The sequence below is a fragment of the Nycticebus coucang genome, chromosome 21, assembly GCF_027406575.1.
Source record: "Nycticebus coucang isolate mNycCou1 chromosome 21, mNycCou1.pri, whole genome shotgun sequence".
Lineage (NCBI taxonomy): Eukaryota > Metazoa > Chordata > Mammalia > Primates > Lorisidae > Nycticebus > Nycticebus coucang.
Genome location: NC_069800.1, coordinates 28,963,225 through 28,976,466, shown reverse-complemented (window position 1 = coordinate 28,976,466; position 13,242 = coordinate 28,963,225). Strand labels below are relative to the sequence as shown.

Genomic DNA, 13,242 nt, shown 5'->3' with positions numbered 1-13,242 from the left:
CCCCAGAGATTCTAGTGTTCAGCCAAGTTGCAGAACCATTATTCTAAAAAGAGTCTCAACTTAATAGATGGTTTCTTTTTGAAAATATGGATTTAATGTAGAAAAGCATTAAGAATTTTTCTACAAAATTTGCTGATCAAAAGGACTACTTTTCAATCTAGTCTTTCTTAATCTTAAACCTGTACCAATGACCTAATTTCCTCTTCTAACATAGAACAAGTCATATTGGGTTAGGGTCTACCCTAATGAGCTGATTTTACATTAATTAACTACAAAGCACTATCCCTAAATACAGTTACGTTCCAACATGTGGGGGTTATGATTATAAATTTTAGGGAGGTACAGTTCAACCCGTAACAGAATTCCTCATTACATTACAAAGTTAAGTTGATTATTTACTGATTTGTAAGAACTAGAGCTGTCTGATTATTTTACTGTTGGTTTAATATAGATAAGTATTAATAGATTTTTTCATTATAATCAGTACAATTGTTGAAGTGGATAGAACTTTGTAGTCGGATTGCTTTTGTGAAGTGATTTTATTGAAGAATGTGCCCCAGAGCACCCAGCAGGTGTCATTGTGCATTTCAAGTGTCTACAACAGTGTGGTCATTAAGAGTACAAGCTCTTAGGTCAGAGCCAAGCCCATGGCAAGCTGTATCACCCAGCAAGTCATGTCACGTCTCTGAGATTGAGTTCCCCCATGTGAATTGTAGTAATAGTTTATCTCATCTGCTTGGAGTCATTGAGTCCAATTGTGAGAATTAAATGATGTACATTCCTCACACGGATTTGCCAACCTTGATGTGAGATGTATTAATATTAATTTGGACTATGTAAAGCACTTAATATAGCTGTCATATCCATTGTATGTATATTTTAGTTATCATTATTAATGAACTTTATTAAGCAAACAAGTATAAACAGTGTTCATGTCATGTATTGTAGTAGGTAAAAGCAAGTCCGTGTTGCATAGTTTATCTAATTAGAGTAGAATTCCAAGCATTACTATAGATTGCTTCACACCATGAGATGTATTCTTCTGTACCTCTGGTCTTCAAACTTACCTAATTTTTATATGTTAACCATAGAAAAATGAACTCCAGGCATATTTATCTTTGCAGCCACGCAGCTACCCCGAGAGAACTTGCACACCATGGCAGTGGTGTTGTACCCAGACTGACAGTTCTTATTTGGAAAACTATCCAGATTTGCCAACAGTTAAATAGATTTTCTCAACAATCAAAATAATTTTAGGGCAATTTACTTGCAGTTAAGAACAAGTTGGTGTCTTTTTCTATGTGATGACACCACTGGAGCAAAATCTGAAGCACTATTTTGAAATGGAATAACAAGGCATATGGGGTCAAAGAGACCCAGATTCAAATCCTAGGGCACAAATCAGCTGAGAGGTGCCAGGAAAGCCTCTTGGCTTCCCTGAACAACACCTGCTGTGTTTCTTCCTAGGGTGGAAGGAACTCAAGAGCATATACCAGTATATTCTGGGAAATTCATGCTTTATCCTCTTCTGATGAGAAATGGCTAAAAAATTCTTAAGTTCTGTCCATTTACCATAAAATGTGAAATTCTACATCACAGCCTTTGGATGTGACATGTGACACATAGTAGGTAGGTAATTTCATGGATGAAAGAATTTTTTCGCTGTAGTTTTTCATTCCTGAATACGAATGCAGTCAGCATCATCACCTGTCTAAACTGAAATTTCACATGCTCAAAGAAGTAGCATTTATCTTATGGAAAAAGTGGCAATTTGGAGTCAAAATAAAGTAGTAGAATACTCGCCCTTTGACAGATCCTTGTTAAGAGCAGAAATAAAGTGCTGAGACTGCTGACGTTAATGTCTGTGGAAGTTCTGAGGAGATGGACAAACCTAATTAAACAGTATGTTTCTTGGTGTTTAACTATGAAACAGGATCATTGGGACTAACATCAGAAAATTCAACTCACTTGCCTAGCATGTATTCCTGGTGCCTTTTGGTACTTTTTCATCCAGATGCTGCTTGATTTTTTAAATTTCTACCCAAGCATGACCTATTCTAGTTATGACCCATGCAGGGTTGAGAAAAGAATTTGCTCATCATTCTCAGCCATGCATGTGCATAACTCTGTGAACAGTCACTGCATTTTTTTCTCAGGGATCAAGAATACTTTTTAAAAAACCAAGTCTTGGTATTTCTCCATGTAAGTTCCTTAGAATGCTAATAGGTGCTATAAGATAAAAGTTTGCTCTGTTCACGTAAGCTTGGGAAATGGGGGGGTTACTTCATTGCAGGATTTCTCACACCCTTTGATGTAGTGGGCATGGATTGGGGTCAGTTTTCTTTTCAAACTATGGGCCTCTTTGTTATAAGCATCTCAGAGTATTCATGTTTCGCTGTACTCATGTTAGAAAGTGCTTTTATACCCAGTTATTATGAAATTAATCATGCTCTGTGGAGGGATTACAACACCAGTTCCAGAGTAGTTTGTCCTCAGAATGGTGATGGTACCTAATTTGGAAAGTTTGAAGATCAAGTTCTTAGGTGATCTCTTGATAATACACTGTTGAATTTTGATTTGTATCATATCATGGGTTGTTTTTAATTTTAAACTTTATTAGCATAGTCCCACTTATTTTTTTTTTTTTTTTTTTTTTTTGAGACAGAGCCTCAGGCTGTCGCCCTGGGTAGAGTGCCCTGGTGTCACAGCTCACATCAACCTCCAACTCCTGGGCTTAAGCAATTCTCTTACCTCAGCCTCCCAAGTAGCTGGGACTACAAGAGCCCCCCACAATGCCCAGCTGTTTTTTGTTTGTAGCTGACATTGTTATTTCTAGGCCTGGGCTGGATTTGAATCTGCCAGCTCTGGTGTATGTGCCTGGTGCCTTAGCTCCTTGAGCTATAGGCGCCAAACTGCTATTTTTGTTTTTTAAACTTGAGAACTTGGTTTATGATAGAAAGCCGTCAGCATTTCCCACATTATTCAAAACACAAATATTTCATTATTTTCACAGTACCTGAAGACTAGTTTGGCATTTAGACCCACTAAATGCCCAGTATACCACTAGTGTGGGATTCCGTGTCTACGATCAATATTATTATTTCTTGAAATAGATTTCCTTAGCCTTTTTAGAAGATTTTAGGGCAAAGTGAAGCTTGAAATAAGTTTAGATTAAGAGTGGATAGAAGTTACCAGGGGAGCAATTATTTTTTTTTTTTTGGTTGCAGTTTTGGCTGGGGGCCGGGTTTGAACCTACCACCCTCGGTATATGGGGCCGGCGCCCTACTCACTGAGCCACAGGCGCCGCCCGGGAGCAATGATTTTTAAAACCTCTAGATTCTTCCTGGTTCCATGTGTATATGAGAGATAGAGAGAGAAGTCTTATGAGTCTCTGGTTCATGGGAGTTGGATTTAATGCCCTAAAATTGACACTGTGGTCTGTGTCACTAGGGCAACAACTGTGATTAAAAGACTAACATATTCTGGGTAAAGGGCACCCTTATAATATCGACTCCAAATGTACAGTTGTAAAATATATAAACAAAATGTGTGTACCTCTGTAATACTTTGAAATAAAAAATAAATTATGAAAAATAAATACTCTACCATTATTACCCATGTGACCGTGGTTAAGTTGCTTCACTCCTTCTTGTCTTGATTTCCTAATCCATCAAATAAAGCTGTTAATACTATTTGGTGTTATTTAATACTGTGAGGATTAAAGACCATATCACATGTTTTATGGTAGAGGATCCCTAAGTGGTAGCCATTCTTATCCTTAAAACTCTAGGTCATTGTCCAGATGTTTAATAGACTTAAAGTTGGTATCATCATTGCACAAATTAGTTTGTCTTTGTTACCACAACCATATTATCAATTTTTTTCTTTAGATATTTACGTTTGCCATCTATATTATGTAGACTTCTTACTATCTGGCAAAATGTTCACTTTTAATGATGTATTTAACAAAATTTTTCATATATAGTAGGGTAATATTTAAATTTTTACATCAAACACTTCCTTCCTAAGATATTTCAAGATTTGTAATATCTGGTTAAAAATTGTTTCTCAAACGTAAATTTCCTTTTTATACATATTGTTAAATTTTACTGTCTCTAGTTGAAATTAAATAAGTAAATCATTTTGTATGTGTGCATGAATTACATTTTCTTTCATCCTTATAGCACCTTAGTGTAAATTTAATAAGAGTTAAAAGAACTTTCATGAATTGAGTTATAGACAAATGATCTGGGAAACTAAAATATCGACTTTATAATTTTGAAGTAAATCTTTTTTTTTTTTTTTTTTATTGTTGGGGATTCATTGAGGGTACAATAAGCCAGTTACACTGATTACAATTGTTAGGTAAAGTCCCTCTTTTATTGTTAAAACCGGGAGTTAATGAGAAATTTAATTTTATGAGACTCTGAAACATGCTTTTGTCTTTAATCATTTATTTGCAATTTGTTCAAAGATTTAAGCTATTTTAGAAGGCATTGTCTATGTACTGTTACTTTCAGATATGAACACCCAGAAAAAATCTAAATAGAATTAACTTACTGTCTCTAATATTAGTTCTATCCCACATGTATACTAAAGAGTGTGGGATGGCCAAATAAGGAAAATTAAAATTTATGTTTTCACAATTTTAAAGTCAACAGAGCTTTCAAATAAATTCTCTGTACATAATCTTGAAAAGAAATAGCTTTTAGAATATCTAAAGTAAAAAAATAGACAATTGAGTAGGATAGTTCACATGAGTTAGTGGTTGACAGAAAGTATGTTAAAAAATAAGTGGGGAAAGAAATAGCAAACTAGACTCAATATTTAATTTTATGGTTAGCTGCTCAAAATTTCATGGTTTGGATAGTCAAATAATTTATTTGAAGGATCTGAACATTTGAAATACTATGGAAGTATGACTAGAAAGTTATTTTTTTTCATTTTTGAAAGAAACAAAACAAAGTAAATTATTATTCTAAGGTATGAAAGATGGAAATTCATATACATCAATTCTCTGCTTTGTAAGTAGCTTCCCCTTGATACTTAACTGTGTGACATTATTCTAAATTCTTTCAGTAAATTGTTAGAATTATTCCTAGTGTCTAGAAGTTCATCAAGCTTTTCTTAATGATGCGTCTGCAATGTTTTGCTTTTAATATACCAATATTCATGCCCAATGCAAGATTGTAAATTGGGAAACTACCAAGTTGTAACACAAATAATATATTGAGCTGAACCATGCCTGCTTTTCTAAGTTGAGCTTGTTTTTCTGCCAACAAGATGTTAGACAATAAATCATGCACCTAAAACCACATAGCTACCGAAAAAGTGGAGAACGGAAAGTTCGAGAGAGTCATCTGACCCTTTTGATGACATCTTTGCCCCAGTTAATAAGGTGTGATGGTGTTGACTGGAGGGCAAAAATTCAAGCTGTGGTGAATCCAACTCAATTCAAAATATTTCTTTTAATCCTAACAAAACATACTGCTCTAATGGCATTAGTTGTTATTAGTTGCATGTGGCAAAAATTTCATGCACTATTAATTCTAACACTACATTGGAACACTGAAATTATGTATCATTGGCACTGAATAAACCCTTTGGCTGTATAACTGAGAAGAGTAAAACCAGTTATTTTAGGGACCCATCCTGAATTACAGCCTTAATAAAAGTTCTCTGTCCAAAAGTGGAAAGTTGTATAAAGGACAGTTGAAGCACAAGGTGGGGAAAGTAATGGAAAGGATTTCTGTTTTTAATTTTTGTCAACATCTAAAGCTACCATAAAAAATGTCTTTGAAAAGAGATGTAAACAATTGCCATAGAGTTTGAATAATTCCACATATACACAGTCGTCTGTTTATTTCCCAAAAGATCAAACTCTGTTCATCAAAGTGTTTTTCATCCAACGTGGCATTGTTGACTTGGTCATGATTCTACATGTTTTTTTATATTTATTTTTTGTAGATGAATGATATTATTGTATATTTAGATAGCTTTTGTTTTATTTTTGCTATTATAAGTAACTGTGAAGCAAATATCTGTCTTCCTTTAGCATGATTATTTTTTAGTGGTATTTCTTTGCAGTAGGATTGTAAATTCAAATAGATGCAATTTAATCTATTACCATAGGGTTCTTCCGGATTTTCTCTCCTTTCTCATAGTGGCAATTCTGGTTCCTTAATGCAGTAATGTATTTACTTCTTTGTTATAGTTTACATAAAATAGTCCTAGAATAAAAATACTGGCAATGCTAATCACAAGTCCACTTGTGATAAATCCCACATTTCTTTGCAGTTCTCTTTCTTCATTAGAATATTTCTCACCAAGAACATATGCTCCAAGATTAATTATTATTATTAATTTGATTATTAAAGTTATTTTCTATAGAGTTCTCAATTTGTCATACAGTTTAATTCATTGATTTATATTTATATTCAATTTCACTGATTTCAATTCAATTTTTTATACTCAATTTTTCTTTTATTAATTTCACATTTCAAAAGTATAAAATATTCACATGGTTTAAAATCCAAAATAATATAAATGTAAATACTCAGAGAAGTCTCATTCACATCCATATTCTTTTCACCCCATCGCCACTCATGTTCTGGTTTTTCCTTAAATTCTGGTTTCTGTTTGCAACAATAAGGAAACACACACAGAAATGCATACCAGTCCTCTCATATCATTTAATAAAAAGCCTGTCTTTCTCCTGTGATTTGGAATGCCAGTTTCTCAAAATATGCATAAAACATCTGTCTTTTTTATACAAAATGTCGCATTCTGGATATATCCCTTTATAGGTTTGCCTGGTTCACTTAATGTCACCCCAGGGATCTTTCTCGTTCTTTTATATGGCTGCATACTTCTCTTCTACATGGAGATACTTCAGTTTTTTCAATCAGTTTTCTCTGATGAGCATATAGGTTGCTTCCAATACTTTGTTACAACGTGTAAGGCTGCAATTAGAATAAAATCATACTTTCCTTTACATACACAGAGGTCCAGTTTCAGTGTTAATTACTAGAATTGTTCTGCTAACATCTCCTTCCCTGAGTTTTTTCCCTTGCTTTGTTTTATTTTTTAACATTTTTTACTCTCCCTGCAATATATGTGAGAATCTTTATCCCCCCATGTCCAGTCTCAATACAAAGATTATGGTCATTTTTTTTTTATTTTTGTCAATTTGGTAAAAAATGTTATTAATACAGTTTTAACTATCATTTCTGTTACTGTGAAACTAATGTTTAAAGTCGAGTGTTTGTGTTTGGGGTGTGTATGTATACTTTTTTAATATGAATGTGTCTTAGCTTGGGTTGCTATAACAAATTACAAAAACATTTCTCACAGTTTTGGAGGCTGGGAGTCCATGTGAAAGTGCTGGCCAATCTAGTGCCTGGTGAGGGCTGTGTTCCTGGTGTGCAGAGGACTGCCTTCCCTTTGAATCTTCACAAAAAGAGGGAAGCTTAGCTCTCTAGTCCATTCTCCTGAGGGCAATAACCCCATCGTGAGGGCTCCAGCCGTGTGACCTAATTACTTTCCAAAGACTGCACCTTCAGGTACCATCACACTGGGGCTTAGGCATCAAAAGGTGAATTTTGAGGAGACACAAACATTCAGCCCATAGAAGAATGTTTGTTTACATATTTCATACATTTTTCCATCTAGAGTTTGGTCTTTTCTTCTGTGAGTTTTTAGAGCTCTTCATGCATTAGGAGAATAAGTTCTTTATAATAAATGTAGAAAAATATTCTCCCACTTCACTTTTGCCATTTGATTTTGCTCTTTGTGCTTTTTTGCAATGTAAGTTTTTATCTTTATGTAGTGTATTTGTCAATATTTTCTTTATTGATTTTGGGTTTTGAGTCACAAATGATAAGTCCTTTTCCATAGCTAGTCTGTAAAAGAAGTCACCCAGGGAGTTTTTTCTAGCAGATTTTCATGTTTTTACATTTAGGTCATACATCTTCTCGGAGGTTTTCCTCTTGTTTGTCGAGAGGTATGAACCCCAATTTTATGTTTCTAACTTGCTGGGTTTTTGTCCCAACACTATTTTTAAATGTCTGTCTTTTTCCCCAATCTGTTTTTTAGTTGTTTCAATATCATTTATTTAAAAATCCAATTGAATCTGTTTTCATATGCTAACCAGTTGTGCCAGCACATTTATTTAATAAATTGTCTTTTGTGCTACCTATTAAAAAATCTAACTTCTGTGCGGGTGAGTTAAGATACCCCCGTTTTCATACACAATGTTCTCATACATACATGGGTCTATTTCTGCATTATTTATTTTGTTTCATTGTTCAGTTTGTCTACTAATGACAATGGTGATACTTTAAATTCAAGTTCTATGAAACAAAAGTGGATTCTTATTTGGGAATAATAAAAAACAATTAGAAGTTATTATGTGTTATCAACCTGTTACGTCTGTTAAATTTTCCTCTTAATACTTATCTCTCCTTTCCCCTTAACAGCCACCCCCCAACGGAAAAACTATTTGTTCATTTCATGTATTTTGTATAACTACCTAATTCCATTTCCTAGTCTTAAAAAAATTAATTTTCCTCATTTTATTTTTTCAAATAGACAAATGAAACCATTGCTAATTAAACAATTGACATTATCTTATAGATATAATCACAAAGTCTGGGAAACACAAATAGGAAAAGAACACTTAAACAGTTACTGTGTCTTATAAATTGCACTTTTGGAAATCTGTGCCATCATGAAGTTGTTCATTCTAAAATTTCTGAGTGCATTTTATGTAAAAATAACTTCTGTGCATTATTCATGTTGACAGGCCCTTTAAATAGCCATCAAGCATGTGGGAGCAGATTACTGCTGCATCTGCCCTGTGCTTTTTAAGTCTATCAATTTTATGTAATGGAAATATTGCATAATGTCAGAAGTTCTCCAACATTCTCAACTGCCTGGGTGCCATAGGGAAGTGCCATCGCTGCATTACGTGGGCGAAAAATGTCACATTTCCTGATTGGATTTTATCTGAAGGGGGTGAGAGCTGTCAGTTTTACCTCCTAACTGTTAGATGTTCTAAGTTGAGTAACTTTTCCTTTAAATGAATGTCCTGAGCAGCAACTGTCTGTGACCTGTAGATGTGTCAGAATATTCCTTCACAGTGATTACCAGGCATGTAACCAATCTTACCGTGTATGACCTCTAGGATGTGCAAATTGGAATAGAATATTAGCTGCCAATTCCTTGGGTAGCGCTGGAATTAGTCTGGCTTAATGTACTTATATTGTTTTTATTTTTTTAAAATAAGTAAAAAACAATTCTAACTGCTGGAGATTATCATGAAAAAGTATTACCTCCACCCCCATTTTTTCTGTTATTTCCCCAGAGGCAAAAATTGAATAGTACTATAGTTTCCTGTTTTTATTTCCTAGAAAATCTGTATATGATGACATACTATCAAATGTTGTTTAAACTTAGCAATGTGTCTCAGAAATTATGCCTGATCAGTATACACATATCTAATGCTATAATTTATGTACCAAGTTACTTCTTACTAGGCTGTTTTTGCTGCTCCTAAAAAATGCTTCAGTGTATGTTTATTAAATATATCTTTGGGAATAATGGGTATATTTGAATTTCTTCTGAGTGAAATTGCTGGATCCAAATGTATGCACCTTTTAAATTATGAAACATATTGCCAAATCATTCAACAAAGAGGTCATATGAATAATAAGATTTCAGCCAATAAGAATGGAGATTCCTTGTTTCTTCAGAGTCTTACCAAAAAGACTATAGCACAGGTGGTTACGGTGCCAACCACATGCATCGACGCTGGCGGGTTCGAGTCCAGCCTGGACCAGCTAAACAACAATGACAACTGCAACAAAATAGCTGGGCGTTGTGGCAGGTGCCTGTAGTCCCAGCTACTTGGGAGGCTGAGGCAAGAGAATTGCTTAAACCCGAGAGTTTGAGATTGCTCTGAGCTGTGACAGAGCTGTCACAAATTTGTTTCTCACAAAGAAACAAGGAATCTGCATTCTTGTTGGCTGAAGTCTTATTATTCATATGACCTCTTTGTTGAATTTTGCTATGTTTGCTTTTAAAAGGGAAGGTTTACAAACTGGTAGATCTTTATCATTTAAATTTGTGTTTCTTGGGGGGGGGGTGAGTGGAAAGGAACCTTTTCTCATGTGCTCTTTGTATTTCAAACCAATTCCTTTGCCAATTTTCCAACAGGTGTTCTTTACGTATTGTATTGTATTTGCTTTCGAAGATATTTGGTATATTGAGTTGTCTGTCATGTACTAGCATCATTATTTCCAGACTTTCATTTCAATTTGACCCTATAGAATTTTTTATTTTCAGAATTACCTTTTGTGGCCAAATTTATGAATCTTTTTCTTCTTGTGTTTCCAACTCAAAGTGCTACTTAGAAGATCTATTTATTCTTAAAAAACAAACAAACAACAGAAACCTTTTTTTACTTCTTCCACTGTTTTCATGGTTTTACCTGTGAACCATCTGAACCTTATTCTTTTTTTTAAATTTTTTTTGAGACAGAGTCTCATTTTGTTGCTCTCGGTAGAGTGCCGCGGAGTCACAGCTCAGAGCAATCTCAAACTCTCGGGTTTAAGCAATTCTCTTGCCTCAGCCTCCCAAGTAGCTGGGACTACAGGCACCTGCCACAACGCCCAGCTATTTTGTTGCAATTGTCATTGTTGTTTAGCTGGCCCAGGCTGGACTCAAACCCGCCAGCGTCGATGCATGTGGTTGGCAACTTAACCACCTGTGCTATGGGCTCCGAGTCTGAACCTTATTCTGTAATGGTGACAAAAGAATCTCTGTTATTCAGGACAGGGTAAGGTAGTCTGTGATAACAAACAACCTTCAGGTGTCAATGGAATAACACACTGACAATTTATCCCTTGCTGAGTCTGCTGAAGGGCTGAAAAATATTATGAGAGAGCAATGCAGAAAATATTCCTCGGTGATTGAGGCTTTTTCTATCATGGGTTCTGCCATTACAACAAGAGGGGTATAGCAGGAAATTTAAAAGGGGCTTTCAGTGACACACATCCCTTCTGCTCATGTCCCATTGGCCACAATCATATCGAGTCTCATAGCATGACCCAATTGCAAGGGCACTGGAAAATTTAGGCTCTAGTATGTCCAAGGAAGAAAGAAGAACCAAAGATTAATGTGGTAATGTTGCCACAATAACAATTTTACCTCCTCTAGAGGACTGCTTAGTTGTCCCACATTAATTATTTATTTCATAATCCAACTTTTCTGACTGATTTGAAATGCTCTCTTGATTATGTACTGAAAGCTCCTATGTCTCTCCTAGTTCCCCCTGGTGCCATTGACTTTTCTATATATTTTTGACTGGTACGAAAGAATTTCAATTATTATAGCCTTAGTTTATACTGTATGTATATGTGTATATACACATATATAGTACATATATAGTGTATATATGTACATACACACATATATGTATTATTATTTGTTAGTAATTACTACTTCAATAGTTTTAAAATTTGCATTTATTTTAATTTTCATGTGAATTTCAGAATCAATATATATCGTTCTAAAAACGCTGGTGATTTTTTTTTTACCAATATGTCTTTAAATGTGGAGATTAATGTAACAACCGTTTATGTCTTTAACATACTATTTTTATCAAGTAGAAAGTATAACTTCATTGATATTCAGGTTGTCTTTGATGTCTCTTATTAATGTTTTAAGGTCTTTATCATATAAATCTTACACATTCCAAGTTAAGTTTTCCTGCATATTCCATCACTTTAATATTCTAAGTAGAGCTTTCATTTTTATTTCTAACTGCCTTTTATTAAATAAAGGAAAACTGATTTGGGGCATAACATTGTATATCCAGGTTCACTGAATCTCTTTTTCATGTTTTTTTTTTATTTGAATTATCTTCATTCTAACAAGTATATAAAGGCAATAAATATAATGTTCCTATCTCATTTCCAAATTTTGTATCCATTTTCTCTTTATCTTTAAACTTAAATTCATATATTTTGATAGTTTGGTAAAAGCTTCATCCTTTTGTGGTTAGGTAAAAATTGTGTATGATATCATTTTATTAGATTCTTAATTCTATTTAATTCAATAAAAATAGTAAATGTCTCCCAGGAAAATCCCTGTGTTAGGTCCCAAGTGATGTAAAAAGAGAAATAAAATTGTCTTTGTGCTCACAGTTGTTATACTTGAAACAGGGAAGCAAAAGGAATATGCAGAAATGTGGCAATGGATACACTTGAGATGATAACAGGATTTTAATTTTGAATATCAGGCTTGGAGTTAGGATGTAGAGAATGGGGAAGAGGAGCAAGGCTTCACAGAGAAGGTAGCACTTAAACGAAATCTTGATGTTCAGGAACAAGGCAGCATGTGGATTGCAGAAATGGCCATCACAGCCCTCAGGGTAAAATCTAGATTCATTTTTGAAAGTTAATTTTATCCAGCACCTAGAATAGGTATACTCGTGGAATTCAGTGTCTTTGGGAGACTATTCATATGTGCAAGTAGTTCACTAGTAATTCATTACATTGGAGGGGAAAAGGTAATAATACGAAACGTGTTGCTTCCTCGTTATTTTTGTTATTATCTGTGCTCTCAAGGTTATTTACAATGATTATGTCCAATGGTGGGAACGCTACCCATGATGCTACTGACATCCCTACCCAAATCTGTGCTCAGGGACACCATGAGCATAGCCTGAAATTGACTGGGAGGGATATTATATCATAGAAATTGACAGAAACTACTAATCAGGGCTCTTCTTTTTTCTTTTTGTGATGGGTGCCTGTTAACACTTACAGCATAGAACTCCCTGTATATGTGAGGAAAGACTTAAGAGCCTGAGTCGTCATTGCTGCATGTTGTAGGGTGAGTTACAGATTCACTCAACGTACTGTGTTCTATTTCTTTGATTTAAGAAGGAAAAGATGTGGATAGAGTAATCGAAGAAACTAAATTGCCTAGACCTACATTTTTAAATCAATGAAAATCATAGTGGTAAAAGCTGTTTCTTTCTTTAGTAAACTCTTCTGCTTGCAAGGAAAACATCCATTTATTCAACTCACTAGTGTCAATGTACAAGGCCACCTTAAGGAGACATGGAGGAACAAGCAGATGATGTTCAAATGCTAGCGTCAGTTACTAAAATAGGGTGTATGTATTTGGGAAAACATGCCTTATGTGAAGTGTACTCAACACAATAATTTCAGGAGG

At 34.6% G+C, this 13,242-nt stretch overlaps 1 protein-coding gene across 4 annotated transcripts in view; it reads left to right on the top strand.

Annotated features, from left to right (window-relative positions):
* Positions 1–13,242, top strand: part of PLCB1 (phospholipase C beta 1) — a 922,504-nt gene that overhangs the window by 314,549 nt on the left and 594,713 nt on the right. The window lies entirely within an intron of this gene.